The 13,930-nt window shown below is 41.5% G+C and overlaps 1 long non-coding RNA gene across 1 annotated transcript in view; it reads right to left on the bottom strand.

Moving 5' to 3' along the window:
• LOC137857788 (uncharacterized) overlaps positions 1-13,930 on the bottom strand; it is a 63,007-nt gene that overhangs the window by 25,317 nt on the left and 23,760 nt on the right. Inside the window, exons 5-6 of the long non-coding RNA XR_011097281.1 lie at positions 7,263-7,382; positions 4,250-4,440 (exon numbers count right to left, since the gene is read on the bottom strand). This is a non-coding gene — a long non-coding RNA (uncharacterized lncRNA). The remainder of the gene's footprint in view (positions 1-4,249; positions 4,441-7,262; positions 7,383-13,930) is intronic.

A 13,930-nucleotide genomic window follows, 5' to 3' on the forward strand; every position in this document is an offset into this window, starting at 1 on the left:
AAGTTTATTTGCTATTAAAAAAAAAACAAACAACAACAACAAAAAAAACCTCTATTCATAAATCTTAACTTCGCTATGTTGAAAACAGCTGAAACAGATTGTATCTTTATCAGCACTGAATTCAATATGAGGAGAGTTTTGATTTAGTCAGCATACACAGGACATCTCAAAAGAATAAAACCCAACCAAACGCACATACCCCTGTGGTGCAAGACATAGGGAGGGCAACTCACTAGGCAGGCTGTTTTACTGTGAGCGCTAAAGCAAGTTCCCATGGAAGTTACTGGCTGGTGAAATTCATGTCCTTGTGCCCAGGTTCTGAACACCTGTACTCAGAAGAGACATTTAGGCTTTCTCTGGGTCAGTAATGATATTATCCTGACTGAAAATCTGCCTGAAGGCCTGCAAAGGCTCTTAGATTACATGTAGATTTATTATAGATAGAGTTGAGTCTAGGTTATTTCAAGATGACCTGAGCCTTCCTATTGACTCTGATTACTAAATTCCAACTCTTTGGCTTGAAGCATTTTTTCCCCTCAACCTGAATTATTTTGGAAAGCTACAACCACATTGTTTCACCCATTTCTAAAAACAAGACCATTGATAAAGCTGCTTTGTGCCTACTAAAACCCAACGTGAGATAGGAGTGCAAATTCCTGCTTGCCTGCATCACACTGCAAACAGTCTGCGAGATACATGAAGTTACCTTTCTATTGCACTAAGCACTACTGATAAAGCCTCATCTGGAATATTGCTAGCAGTTTGAAGGAAGACACTACAGGAGTGATAAAATCTAGTCAAAGTGCATCCAGGTGAGAGAAAAGAAAATGAGGGAGAGTGAAAACACCACCAGCAAAAAAGCAGACTGGACAGATAAGCACCATACGGTCTTGTATGGTGACTGAGGGAAAGCCAAAACTTTTCAAGTACGTAAAAGACTGCCTTTTTTGTTTGTTTTGTTACCCTCTCAATGTCAGCTTAACCCAATTTTCTTGCCCTATCCATTACTGCAAGAAGAATGGTATATACTTGGTAAATACTTGGTAAATCTTTTTTACAGATAAACACTGCAATAGATTGCTTGGAGGATCTGAAGAACGAATTAGACAAACATCTCTGTGGCTGATAAAGGCATAGTCAATAATGCCGCATGGTGCAAGACAGAATAGATGTTCTCTCTTTTTTTTCCCCCCAATTCTGTGATTGTTTATCTGTGTATAGTTCTCCTAGATTTCAAACACATCTCTAAATAGTTCGTACTTCTGCAAGTCAAACCCCAGGGCTCCTTATTTTCTTCTAGGTGCCTACCACACATACACACACGCACAGACACAAAACGAGTAATCACCTCTGAAGAAGCATGGTCTAAGTGAAAGGCTTTGTATGACAGAGACAGCAGTTGATTGTAGTTGCCCAGGACAGTTTCTGAACATCCTTTTTCCTACATACACTCTGGCTGCTTGCTATAGCAACCAGCATTTATTATGCCCCCAACAATATAGCGTTGCTATTTTAGATACCTGTTGTGCATAGCCTAATGCAGTACCCTACAGGGGAACAATGTTACAAGATATGCAATTAAGGATCACATTGTGAATACACTTAAGGTCAAGTGAGGTTGCGGAGCCACTCTTCTTTATGGAAATACCCGTCAAGGGTTTGGCCACACACCCTCTGTGTGCTTTACCCAGGCTGTTGCTATACATTTGTGAAACGGAATGTTGTTACCCTGCAGCAAGTTTACTGTTTCTCCCCTCCAAGTCACTTTAAAATGTTTAACACTAGGTGGAAAATACAGAAATTTATCTGCTTCCCAACTCCAGGATTATTTACCTGAAGGGTAATCTCGCCTCTCTTGTGGCCTGTTCTTTACTGAGGAGCCCAGATGATTCCCAGAGAATTGCCTTGGAAGCTCTCAGTGATTTATAGGATTTTGCAGGATTATGTAGAGTGTTTCCCACCCCAGCAAACTTACTGATTTCTTCCCCCTCCCCCTCTCCACAGAGGGATTTGAAAGGACAATTTCTAAAAGTGCTATGGCTAAGCTTCTCCATCTTTGTGAACACAGTTTAGTTAAAAGAGATGAAACTTCTGCCTCAGAAACCAGATGCAAAGCAAAACAACTGTGTGTACACCGATGGCACAAAAAGGAAGAGCTGGGACTACTCATTTTTCTGACAAGCAAGCGATGTATCTCAGCATTCATTTATGGAGGAATTCACACAGCCTAGCAAACAGAAGGAGGAGGTGGAGAAGAGAAATGAAGGAAAGATCAAGGAGAGAGAAGTTGTACATGAGGGGAGGACATGAACAAAGGAGATAGCTACAGTGGAGAGCTCTAGAAGCAGTTGGGTACAGCTGAAAATAGGCTAAGGGTTAAACAGTGAAACCAGGTGTCAGAGCTGCACAGAAGCAGGGACGAGCACAGCAATAACACAAGCCCAATAAATGCTGTTGCCCCATAGGCAGCATTATAGAGGCACCCCTACACTACCAGTTGCCAAAAATGGGCTCTACTAGAATTTCCTGTACTAGTTTCCTCTTAAGTGGGCATCTTATAACAATAAAATAATAATTAAAAGAAAAAAATAATAAAAAACACACAATACATTTAATTCTCTATCAGACTGCTCTCACTGGACAAAGCAAGCTTTAAATGCAAGCCCTAAGCACTGTAGGATACATTTTTAATCAAGTATTTGAGTTGCTATTTGCAATTCATTAAGAGCAAGAATCAGTAGCTTCTAATGGCTGGAGCAGCCGCGCTGCTCCTCTCGCAGTTTGTGGCACGCACACCACGTTGCCGCACACATGGCAGCGCTTCCCTCTGGCTATAACAAAACCAAGAGCAGATGGCACCAGCTAGGGAGCCATTACACAGTTTCGAAAGCACCTATGAATGTAAACCACTGAACATAAAGATGACTGTCATCACCTAATGGTCATCACACAGGACTTCTTGTTCCAAATATTTCACTGTCTCCAACCACAAGAGCAACCTAAGGGTTTCCAGCACTTGGCACAAGCACTAAGGTTGTAACTGAATATCAGCCCTCCAGCCAGAAGACAGCAACCAGGCACACAGCAGTTACTAATTTTATGCTGTCTAGATAAAAGAGCACAAACTTTAATTGAATCTGATTTCACCCATTAAGAAAGCAAAAACAAGCAAGCATTTCTAATCCTGCTGTGGCAACACACAATCTATCCATATTCCTATTACCTGAATGATATTTTTTAAAGCATTTAATAGAACTTTCAGGAGGCTTTGTCCAGAAAGTTCAGCAGACTCTCACAGTAACATAACTGAAGCTTCTGTTCATTCCAAAGCAAGCAAACAGCTAAACACATTCACAAGAAAAACCAACATACACAAAACAAACAAACAAACAGAAAGCCCCAAACCCACAAACAATAACATCACAACAGTTCACGCATTGCTTTGAAGACACAAAATTCCCATCTCCTCAGACTGTATTTATTCATTTGTCCCACTAAGTTGGCATTGGGCTATTTGGAAGGATGATCTGAACTGACAGTGACTACAGTGCACAAATTGGCAATGCTGTACTCAGTGTGCCACATGTACACCTCTTAAAAGCATGTGCACAGGTTCCTTTAGCTCAACACTCAATAGTGATATAAGCGTAAGATAGAAGTTTTCTTCTATTTACTGTACAAATAAACAGAAACATTGAGACTACATGGTTGTGGATGTGGTAGAGAAACTTCTGTTTTGTGAATTATGTGGCCCTGATTCTTGCATATTGCTAAATAATCCACACGCACTCACCGTTCTCCATTTCGGTAGAAATATCCGCATGGCCATAGTAGTAATAATAATCCTGCTCTTTGGCACAGCTCTTTTCAACACAAGACATTATATTTAAATACAACTGATATTGTTACATTGCCTTTGCTTTTGTCTGAAACATTTGCACATCTGGATACCAATAAAAAAATAAAAATCGTTATCCTTTCATCTCTGGATACTTTTAGGGGATAACACTGGTTTATGGTAGGTCCTGGTGTGACAGTTTATGTTCGATAGTAAGTGTTAGGTTAAAAAAATAAGTCAGAACCTACAGAGTGTGTAAGTTAAGATTTACACTTTCCTATACTATTTTTTAAATGCCACTGATTCTGCTTTTTTCTTTTTTGTCAATGATTGCCATAATTTATATTAAAACATATAAAAATATGTGAAACTATAATGTAATGTTAACATCAGGAAAAACACTGCAAGAACAGTATTCAATTGTGTAAATACCTCCTAAGAGATGTGGTGAAATCCTGCATCTCTTGATTCCTTTAACAGTAGGCTGGATAAGCCATTTTGAGAAGGGCAAGGGAATCCTGTAACAGACAATGGGAGCTGCTTGATGTGATCTGTCTGCACCAATCTTTTCTATTTTTAATTGAGGTAGTTCTGTGGTGATCCTGTAAGGCAAGGTTACTGCTGTAAGCATATTGTTGGTACTGCAATTATCACATAAATAGTCAGCTCTGACATTTCCTCTCAGCTGAGTATGAATTTCTGCCAGGTTGCTTCCCTGCAACACTTGGCAAACAAACCCATCTTGATCAGAAGGTAATTTATTGCACACTAGAGTTCGGTGGGTGTGATAACTGAAAATGACAGATAATCAACAGTTTGGGGGTATAATAGAAGCAGCAACATATTTACGCACACAAATTAAAATGACATATCTAATGTGAACATTTGCAAGCAGATTTTTTTGCTTGTTTGGTTTTTAATAAGTGGACAAATCACAAGGACTGATAAACCCGGGGTCCAACACCCTCAAGAACAGGAACACAGATTTAGGCAGCCTCCTGATCTCACAGGCAGCTCACTGCGCAGGTAGGCTGAGTTGTAAAATGCTCAGTAAGCGTTCTTCTGCTGAGAGAGGTTTCTACTGTCTACAGAGCAACCCAACGCAGATTTTAATTAGCTCATTTGGGCAGTGGTACCAATACATATGACAGCATGGACTGCAATCGTAACGTAAGAAGCTGAATAAATCCTTAGCAAAGTACATGTAGCCCATGGCAGCTGTGACTGATTTAACACCAGCTCTGACTGCAGCGTAAGCATATTGTAGAAGCCTAGCTTTGGAGGCGCACTCATAAGCTAAGAGCCTCAGCCTCGCTGACTTTCACAGGGACACATGAACTAGGCGAAGCTGCCCGTGGTAAGAGATGCTTCATTACTTTGAAAAACCATGTCAACAGATTATTATGCTAACGATTTGTTACACTACCTTTGATTCACTTGTTTTTGTGTGTTTTTTACTGTTGTATTTAGGGTTCGTCTGGATAAAATGTATCCCCACTTCTAACACAACTGCTTTTAGAAGCTGGTTTTGCCCAGCAAGCTCTGTACAAGTTGAAAGCGTTCTGTTGCTGTTAAGTGCACAGTGGTAGCTGTTTCAAGCTTATTTGATGTAAGGAAAAAATAAACTTGCATAAATTTTGCTACAGGGCTTTACACCTCACTGAGGCACTGATGCTTTGAAGACAGAATCCCTTATAAAACTATCCAGAAGACAGTACTCTGTTCAAGCCATAATCTTTGGGATAATGCAACTAACTGGTGCTGTGGCCTCATAATAAATTTACCAGGAGACAAATGCATTTCCTATTGACCCATGCTAAATCTTTAAACAAACATCTCTGCAATCTTTTCCAGCCGTCTTGAGAGAAACTCATTCTTTTTACTATTGCGCCAACCAAAATGAGTATAACCAAGGGCAAAATGTGTTCAACAAGACCAAAGTAATAACGGTGCAGAAGGCAGACAAGCCCAAAGCATGGCCCAGAGGCTATTAGTTAACCTACAAGTTCAGCATGAACAATCTTGTTTTATATGGGCAGCCTAGAATTTAATAAAAGCAAGGCAAGTAGCAGCAGTTTTATTTACGTTTCAGCTTTATGAATATCCAAACAAAAAGCAGGCACCAAAGACCACTTACAGGCTTCTCCTCATTTGCTGCTATTATGAAAAACAAAACAAAGAACTGCAAAACAGTGCAGAAGCATTAAAAAGGTCTTAGGACACAAAATCACCTAAAATGTCTTTAGACACTAGAGCATCCTGCAGTGAAGACTCCCACTGGCAGTATTTTAGTTGATGGGAGTCTAAATCAATAGATAGGTCTCTAAAAAGCTGAATGCCTATTGGATCTGTCTTACAGATCCAAAAGAATGTGGACTTTTCCTAAATTTCTGTAAAATTTGCCTAGGCCATTAGTGTAGAAGAGCCCATAAACAAAGCTGACTGAGTATTCTTAGCAAGCTAAGAAACACTGGAGGACAAGAAGGCTGGCACGGAAAAACCGGTAATGAAGAGCTGAAGTAAACATTTGAGAGGAGCAAATGCAAGATTTTCCATTCTCTTGTTTTGTTCATCCAACTGTTGCTGTCACCCTAGATATCCCAACACCTCTCTCAGCAGCAGCCACTGCCGCCAATCCCAGCACGAGCATAAAGCCAAGCAGGCAGCCACCCTCTAGGGTGGTTTTAGGCCTATGCTTAAAATTGGTGTTGGGCATAAGCAGGAGGAAAAATATAGACAGAACTGCTATTTTAAGGAAATTAGTTAAAGAAATGAGGTGGGGAAAAGAAAGACGAACAGTGAGGAGAAAATAGACGTGAAAGCCCAAGCTTTGTATTTTGGAATAATTAAGCAGTGAGTTTAGGGTTCATTCTCAGGCCCCACTGAAATCAGTATCAAACTTCCAACTGAGCCTAAAGACAGCCAAGACTTGTAGGTCTCTCACAGCTTCTTATGTGCATCTTTTTAAACAGAAAATGAAACTCTCCTTGACCAAGGCAGAAAAAGCTGTCTTGGAAGACAAGCCTATAAAAATTCAAGGTCAGAACAATGCAGCACACCGTAGGAAATACTGATTCACCAGAAGGCACATACTAGGTCTGTCAGAATAGAAACTTCAGTGGTTGTGTACCTTCCTGTAATGCCAAGCAGCCACGAGACAGACATTTAAACCAAGCTTATGCATCACAGCAGCTGTGCAAAACAGCCACAACACATTGGAAAATTTTTAGCGTTTAAAAGAGAGACAAGAATTCAGAAATAACACTCCTTCCACTTCAGTACATCGCCATACAATTGCCTGTCTCAGGAGACAGCACATCAAGGCACTCGCAGGATCAAGAGAAGGGGAACTTTCATTAAAAGAATATACTGACACACAAAGTAGCTATCTAAAAAACATAAAAATAGTAAAGAAACACCATACCTCAAATACTGCCCAGCTAAATTGCAGCTGCTCCATGATCGAGCTGGAATGGATTAACAGTCCTTTCTTAGAGTTAACTTCAGCATGCTAACACACCTCATGTTTTACCAGTTGCTTGAACTGAAGAAGGCAAAGAAAAACAAATGAGATAAGCATGATGGCCAGGTGTAGGCAATGTGAGGTCCATGTCAGACATAAAACAGCAGGCTCTTGTTTTCAATTGTTTTACTGATAAGTGTCCCCTTACTGAGATGGGGATTTATTCTTTACACCTGAGGGCTGAATACAACACTTCCCCACCCCTTCCTGGCCAAACTGCATCATTTGGATCTGTGACCTCGCTGTCTCCACAAGACACATGCTGTATTATTCAGATTTTTCTTTTTCTGATATTGGTCTGAGAGTGAGTATTTGCAGATTTGTCTTTCTATAGCCCCTAGAGGAAAGTTTCTTGCAATTTAAATATGTTTTTTGTTTGTTTGTTTTATTATTACTTTTTTTTTTTTTTGTGAGCAGCATCTTTCTATATTATCCTACTTTAATTTCTAGCCAATATTTCTAAGCAGGGCATGAGATGTTTTTTACTTGCCTTATGCAAATTGTACATTCCAACTTGAGCTGAAAACTTACCAATAAAAAGCAGTGCCACGAGGTCAGTGTTCTTACAGGGTACTGTGAAGAAGATAGATAAAATAGACTCAAAGAGGAATCAAGGAACTGATGGTTATTCTCAGCAAAAGGAGCTTAAAAGGCTGACCAAACACAGCAGCATAAAACTGAGATCACATAGTCAGGACTTGTTTTAGGTCCTCAAGCACCAGGAGAATTGCTCAAATGCTTCTGAAGCCTCATTAAATATTAGCTGCTTCAATAAAAGATGTGAAAGCAAGTTGAGATCTTATGAACCAAATCTCCATGGTTTTATACTGCTCACAAGGGCAAAGTTGCACACTTGCAGGCAATTAGCAGCAGTTTTATTTCATGTGAATATAGCCAAGGCCAGAGTGTTTGAGGGGATGATACATAGCATGTCTGCATGGTGACCAACCCTCTCCTTTCCCAGATGTAGCTGTGGAACTGAAATTGAGATGTACGTTCTGATTCTCCATGGTTTTATACTCTAGATAAACATTTACATCTCTGCAAAGAGGCTATACAAACCTACTGGAGCAGTATAATTACTTTACAAAAACTCTGTGGAGAGGTAGTTGACTAACTCTAGCATCTGGGAATAAGAAATGGGGCTGTTTACGCCTCAGCATTTGTTTCTAGGCCCTGTCACATGCTGACTGGGGGGAGATCTAGGGATTTTTTTGCACCACAGAGAGCACTAGCATGAACAGCTCAGAGTTTTCTAACCCTGAGCACAGCATAATGTTCTCCTCTAAGGCAAGAGCATAACTAGCTGGCTCCTCTTCCCCTGCACCTCCAGGCAGCGTGAAGGTAGAGCAGCATACAGTATCACCTTCTTGATTTTGAAACAGCCACGCTGTCTTCTTAGAGTGGAAAATCACCATTTACAATGCCTGCAGGAACTCAGTGGGACCTGCTGCAGTTCTGGAAAGCACAATGAACCACTCCGGTTCCCAGACAGCTGCCTTACACAGGTGTAGGAAATCACTAAGCCTGTGATACAGCAGCTGCTGCTGTTTTAGGCCACAAGATTTCTCCCCCACTGTGTGTTCTGGTCTGTGAGCCTCACTGAGTCCCAAACTCACTGTAAGCTGGAAATCCCTGCCTTTTATCATACTTTGATTCTGAAAGCAGCAGCTGCTCTTATTTCCTAATTTATTCTTGAGTCCAGGCTCAGTCAGATTACCATTTCTTGCCTGTTTGATGTGAAGGCTCTAGTTCCCTTCTTACTGCTGACCTCAGCAGGGCTGCAGCTCTTCAGGTGAGGTTCTACTCAGCTGGGAATCATTTTGAATCTTTTCAGCACAAGCCTCAGGTTTCCTGAAAGTGCATCCCATTGCTCATCTTTTCTTCTGCATGTCTTAAAGCGTAATTCACTTACATATCGTTCACCTAAGACTTATGAATAAAATAGTGTTATGAAAGTATGACTTAGTTTCACCTACGACTGATGTCAAAAGCCTCTCAAGGGAAGTGGCCCAATTAGCAGGTACCTATACAGTTTCTTATTGCTAACATTTAAAGACACCTTTTGGATATGTTTGAAAAATACAGTTTTGCTGCAGTATCATCAAAGCAGCATCTTACTGTAAAGTTAAAACACAGCAGTTTTTCTGTATTTCTGTCCTCCCTCCTCTGAATGCTGACATGCAGTGCTCCTTATTGTGAATTTTGTTTTAATGGTCAATAACAGCTCTGAGAAATTCTTATAACTTAATGAACTAGCTCAGATTATTTGTCACAGTAAAACCTAAAGTTTAGTAAATATGATCTTTTAAGCAGTGTCCCCTCAGAGCTGGTGGGCAAAGCAGACTAGCAAATTCTGAAGCACTTAATAACAATTTATCACACCTATGTCACATTACTGCTGCACCCAGAGCAGAAGACACGGTGGTGTATACATGTCCTGGTTTTGGCTGGGATAGAGTTAATTTTCTTCCTAGTAGCTGGTATGGTGCTCTGTTTTGGCTTTAGAATGAGAACGCTGCTGATAGCACACCAATGTTTCAGTTGCTGCTGAGCAGTGCTTACACAGAGCCAAGGACTTCTCAGCTTCTCATGCTGCCCTGCCAGCACAAGGAGTTGGGAGGGGACAGAACCAGGACAGCTGGCCTAAACTGGCCAAAAGGATGTCCCACGCCATGTGGCATCCTGCTGAACAATGAAACTGGGGGAGCTGGCGGGGGTGGGGGCTGCTGTTCAGGTCTGGCTGGGCATTTGTCAGCAGGTGGTGAGGAATTGCACCATGCATCACCTGTTTTGTATATTATTTTGCTATTATTATTTTCCCTTCATTTTCCATTCTATCAAAATGTCTTTATCTGAGCCCATGAGTTTTACTTTTTTTTTTTTTTTTTCCTGATTGTCTCTCCCATCCAACTGCAAGGGATGGAGTGAGTGAATAGCTACGTGGTGCTTAGCTGCCTGCCTGGTTAAACCACAATGGTGTGTAATATCCATAATGTGATGACAAGCAAAAAGCCCTTCCATTGGTCATAAAAATTCTCAATATTCAGGTGTTTTTTTCATATGTGGAACATTTACTAATTCCTAATGACTTTATACTTAAGCCTTTCCGGATTTAATTATTCCCTTCTTGAAAAAGGCTGAGAAATCCCACTTTGATCAGGTCCAGTGGGCAGCACTCACTTGAGGAAAGCTGTATTTCAAAAGCACCAGGTAGGCTACAATGCTGCAGTGCATCCGTCCAAGTTCTTGCTCTTACACATTCATAATGGCTGCTCTGGTGAGGGCGTTCACTGTTCAAGTAAAACTAGCTGCTATAATACACCCAAAAGTTGTCTCCAAAAAATAATTCTTTTGGGAACTGCAGCTCCTACGCTCTGGCTTGCTGCTTTTGCCGTTCAGACAAACCCAGAAAACTCCAGCCAGCCCCCTTAATGCTTTACTCCTTAAGTGCACATCTAGAACTGAATATCTTGGGGCTGACAACACACCCCTGAACTAGCTAATGCAGCACATCCCATTCCAAATGTTTGAAATCCAAGACCTCCACAGGAAAGCAAAAACAATTGCACGTTCCTAGTACCAAGACACATTGTTAAGACAACCTTATTTGATATAACAAGTTTTTTTTTTCTCAGGAACAGTTTCTGAATCCTTCCCTTCACTTTGACGTGAAGAGTTTTCATGCTGCCACTGCAGGAGCTTACCCAGAAATTATGCCGAAGCTGCTATCTGTAACAAATGCTCAGATATATCAAGAGTAATAACCTTCATCAGCCTCAGACTCTCTGCTTTGTGAATCAGGGTATGCCTGCAATGCACTGGAGCCTGTAAGGTGAAGCTTTACATTAGTTGGTTTAGGCACACAGGCAGGATGTAAATTGCCTCTCAGAGGCAAAGTAATCCCAGACAGACTTTTTTGCAGCCACAGCCAGCTTGCTTGGTTATCTCTGTGTGGCAGGATTTCGCAGGCAAAAATGTTTCCATGTACTTGCTGGACCCAGGCTCCTTTCTATCTTCAGCTAGCTGCCAACTCCTCTGTACATTATTTTTTTTTCCCCATAAAAATCAGCACTGCTCCTGGCTGCGTGCTCCCTAGCTCTTAGATAAACTTCCCGCCTCTTCATCTGTTGCATCTCTGCACGCTGCTGAGAGCTTTGATCATAGTACACCTCCCTCTTTGCACCGAGCTGGTTACATGTATAAAGTCACATCTCCACATGTTAATATCTCCATCCTTAGTGCCTTACACACAGATTTGTTTTCCCATATAACGCATGGGAAGGGATACAAGCTGAACTCTGTGATGTGGGAAATACTGATGTAGGAAGATGTAGAGTTTTACAGCACACTACTGCCTGTCCTTTGCAACGTGCAACAAAGAATTAATCAGCAATCTGACCACGCTTTTCTGATAAGTTTTCCATATACTACCACCACTCAGCTCCTCCCAATTTCAAACCTCTGTGCAAAGACAGCTGGAGGCACACAATTACAAGTACAGTAGCACCATCTTCATCTGACTAAAACAGTCATGAAGAGCATGCACTCAGCAGATGAACTATTGCTCTCACCACTCATATGTGCCTGCTACAGCCCAGCTGCACAGGGCAGGCTGCTTTGCACCTGCCTTCTGCACCCCAGCTGAACATCATCCTTCCTAGCAGACACATTTGTGGAGAAGATCTTCCCAATGTTCAAAGCTACAGGTGTAATGCCCTTCTCTTCTGCAGTCTTCAATCGCTCTGCATTTTTTAGTTATTCTGAGTTCTGATGTACTTATTTACAACCCAAAATAATACAAGCAATGTGCAGTTAAAAGTAAACTGCTTTAATCGCTTTGGGCAAGTAACAAGCAAAAATTCCACAGAAAGTATTTCTTTTTGTTTCAGGGCCTAACAGCACAATTAAAATGTTAAAGCCAAGTACAAACCCTCTGAAAACATTGTTCTTAAAGGATTATATTATGTATTTGTATTTATCAACTTTGAAGACTGAAACATTAATAAGAGGTTATTTCCTGTCTACCCAGGACATCTCACATTGTAGAAAAACTTAATTCATCTTTGTTCAAGACATCCCTCTCCCTTTCAGCTATCCCCAGAACCCCTCAGGAGGGAAATAACACTTCAGTTCTGTCTTTTTAACGTGCCTGATTTACATAACTCTAATGATATTTAAGTGCCTTTGGCTGCACTTTCCTTTCCTTTCTCTGTTTCTTTACTCCCAAACTCTCAAGGCAGATGAAGTAACAGTTGGCAGCATCTTGCTCGTTACAGTGCTGCCTGTGCTGTTCCCTAGTCACAGGACTGTGGTTGCAGCTGGCTGAGTGGCTCTCCAGTCCTTGTATGAATTCCAGTTTCCCTTTGAGAAGCTACTTCTAAGTGTCCTCCCCAAAGGGGGGAAAATTGCTCCTCCTTGGAGTCGTGCCATTTCTCCAGGAGGAAAAGCTGGAGGAAAGCAGAGAGGTGCAACAGATCAGGCCAGTTCTGGTTCAAGCCCAACTTCTCCCCTTACATGAGCAGGGACAGTTCCTATGAGCATCTGCACCATCCAGACCCAGTGTGAGAAGACACAGACATCACTCTGCCCATCAAGTCCAAGAAAGAGACAAAGACAGCAAACCCTGATTAAAGAAATAGCAGACCTGAAGGGATGCAGAGCAGGACAGATTTGGATCTGGGGACTGAATTTGTTATAAAATAGGGACTATATGTGGATTTTGCAGACAGGATGAAAGGAATCTCAGTAAATACGCATGATCTTCAGCTATGCTAATCTTTTTCACTTCCTAATGGTAAAACATGGTGACGACCCCAAGCCACGTCTTTTAGGGCATTTCAATGTTCCCAGTCATCAGCTGGCATTTGGCCTTCCTTGCTACTCAGCTTTGTTGTCTGTTCCTGTTTGGCATGCTGGCTCTTTCAATTTTCTTTTCCCTCTGTACACAAAGGAACTTGAAGTATGGGAAACAGAAGTAACTGTTTTTCTTCACTGCTTCCTTGATAGTCCATGTGGTAAGCGAAAAAGGAGAAACAGGAGTGTTCTCTGTCACTCCCAAAGTTGTGCCAGCAATCACACATCTGCCACACAATTTCTGCTTTCTGTCTTTCTAAAAAGGGCTTGGAGTCCTTACCACGCACACAGGCAGAAGACCTGAATAACACCCCCTGCCTTACAGAGAGCCCCAGTGGCGGGCTCCAAACAAACTACCAATTTTCAAACTGTTTAAAGTGCCATGCAAAACACCCACAAAAGTCCCTAAAACCAATGTTAATCCATGCTGTCCCCTTTTCCTTTTGGCTGTGACAGCCACATGCCACCTTCTGCACCGATGCCTGGCACAGCATTCAAGCTCCTGCTGTCACCAGGATAAAGCACAATTCTTCTTCCATGACTGAAATCCAAGCAAACTGCATCCAGGAATGCTCGAACTACTGAGCGTTTTCTTCACAGAGAAAGATGTAAGAAGTGCAAGCTTGCAGCAGTCCTTATTCAGGGTTTTCTCAAACAGGACAGTATCATTAAAACAACAAAGCCTTCAGAAACAGATAGAGGTTCACGTGATG

This window comes from Anas acuta, chromosome 5 (assembly GCF_963932015.1).
Source record: "Anas acuta chromosome 5, bAnaAcu1.1, whole genome shotgun sequence".
In the NCBI taxonomy this organism is placed as follows: domain Eukaryota; kingdom Metazoa; phylum Chordata; class Aves; order Anseriformes; family Anatidae; genus Anas; species Anas acuta.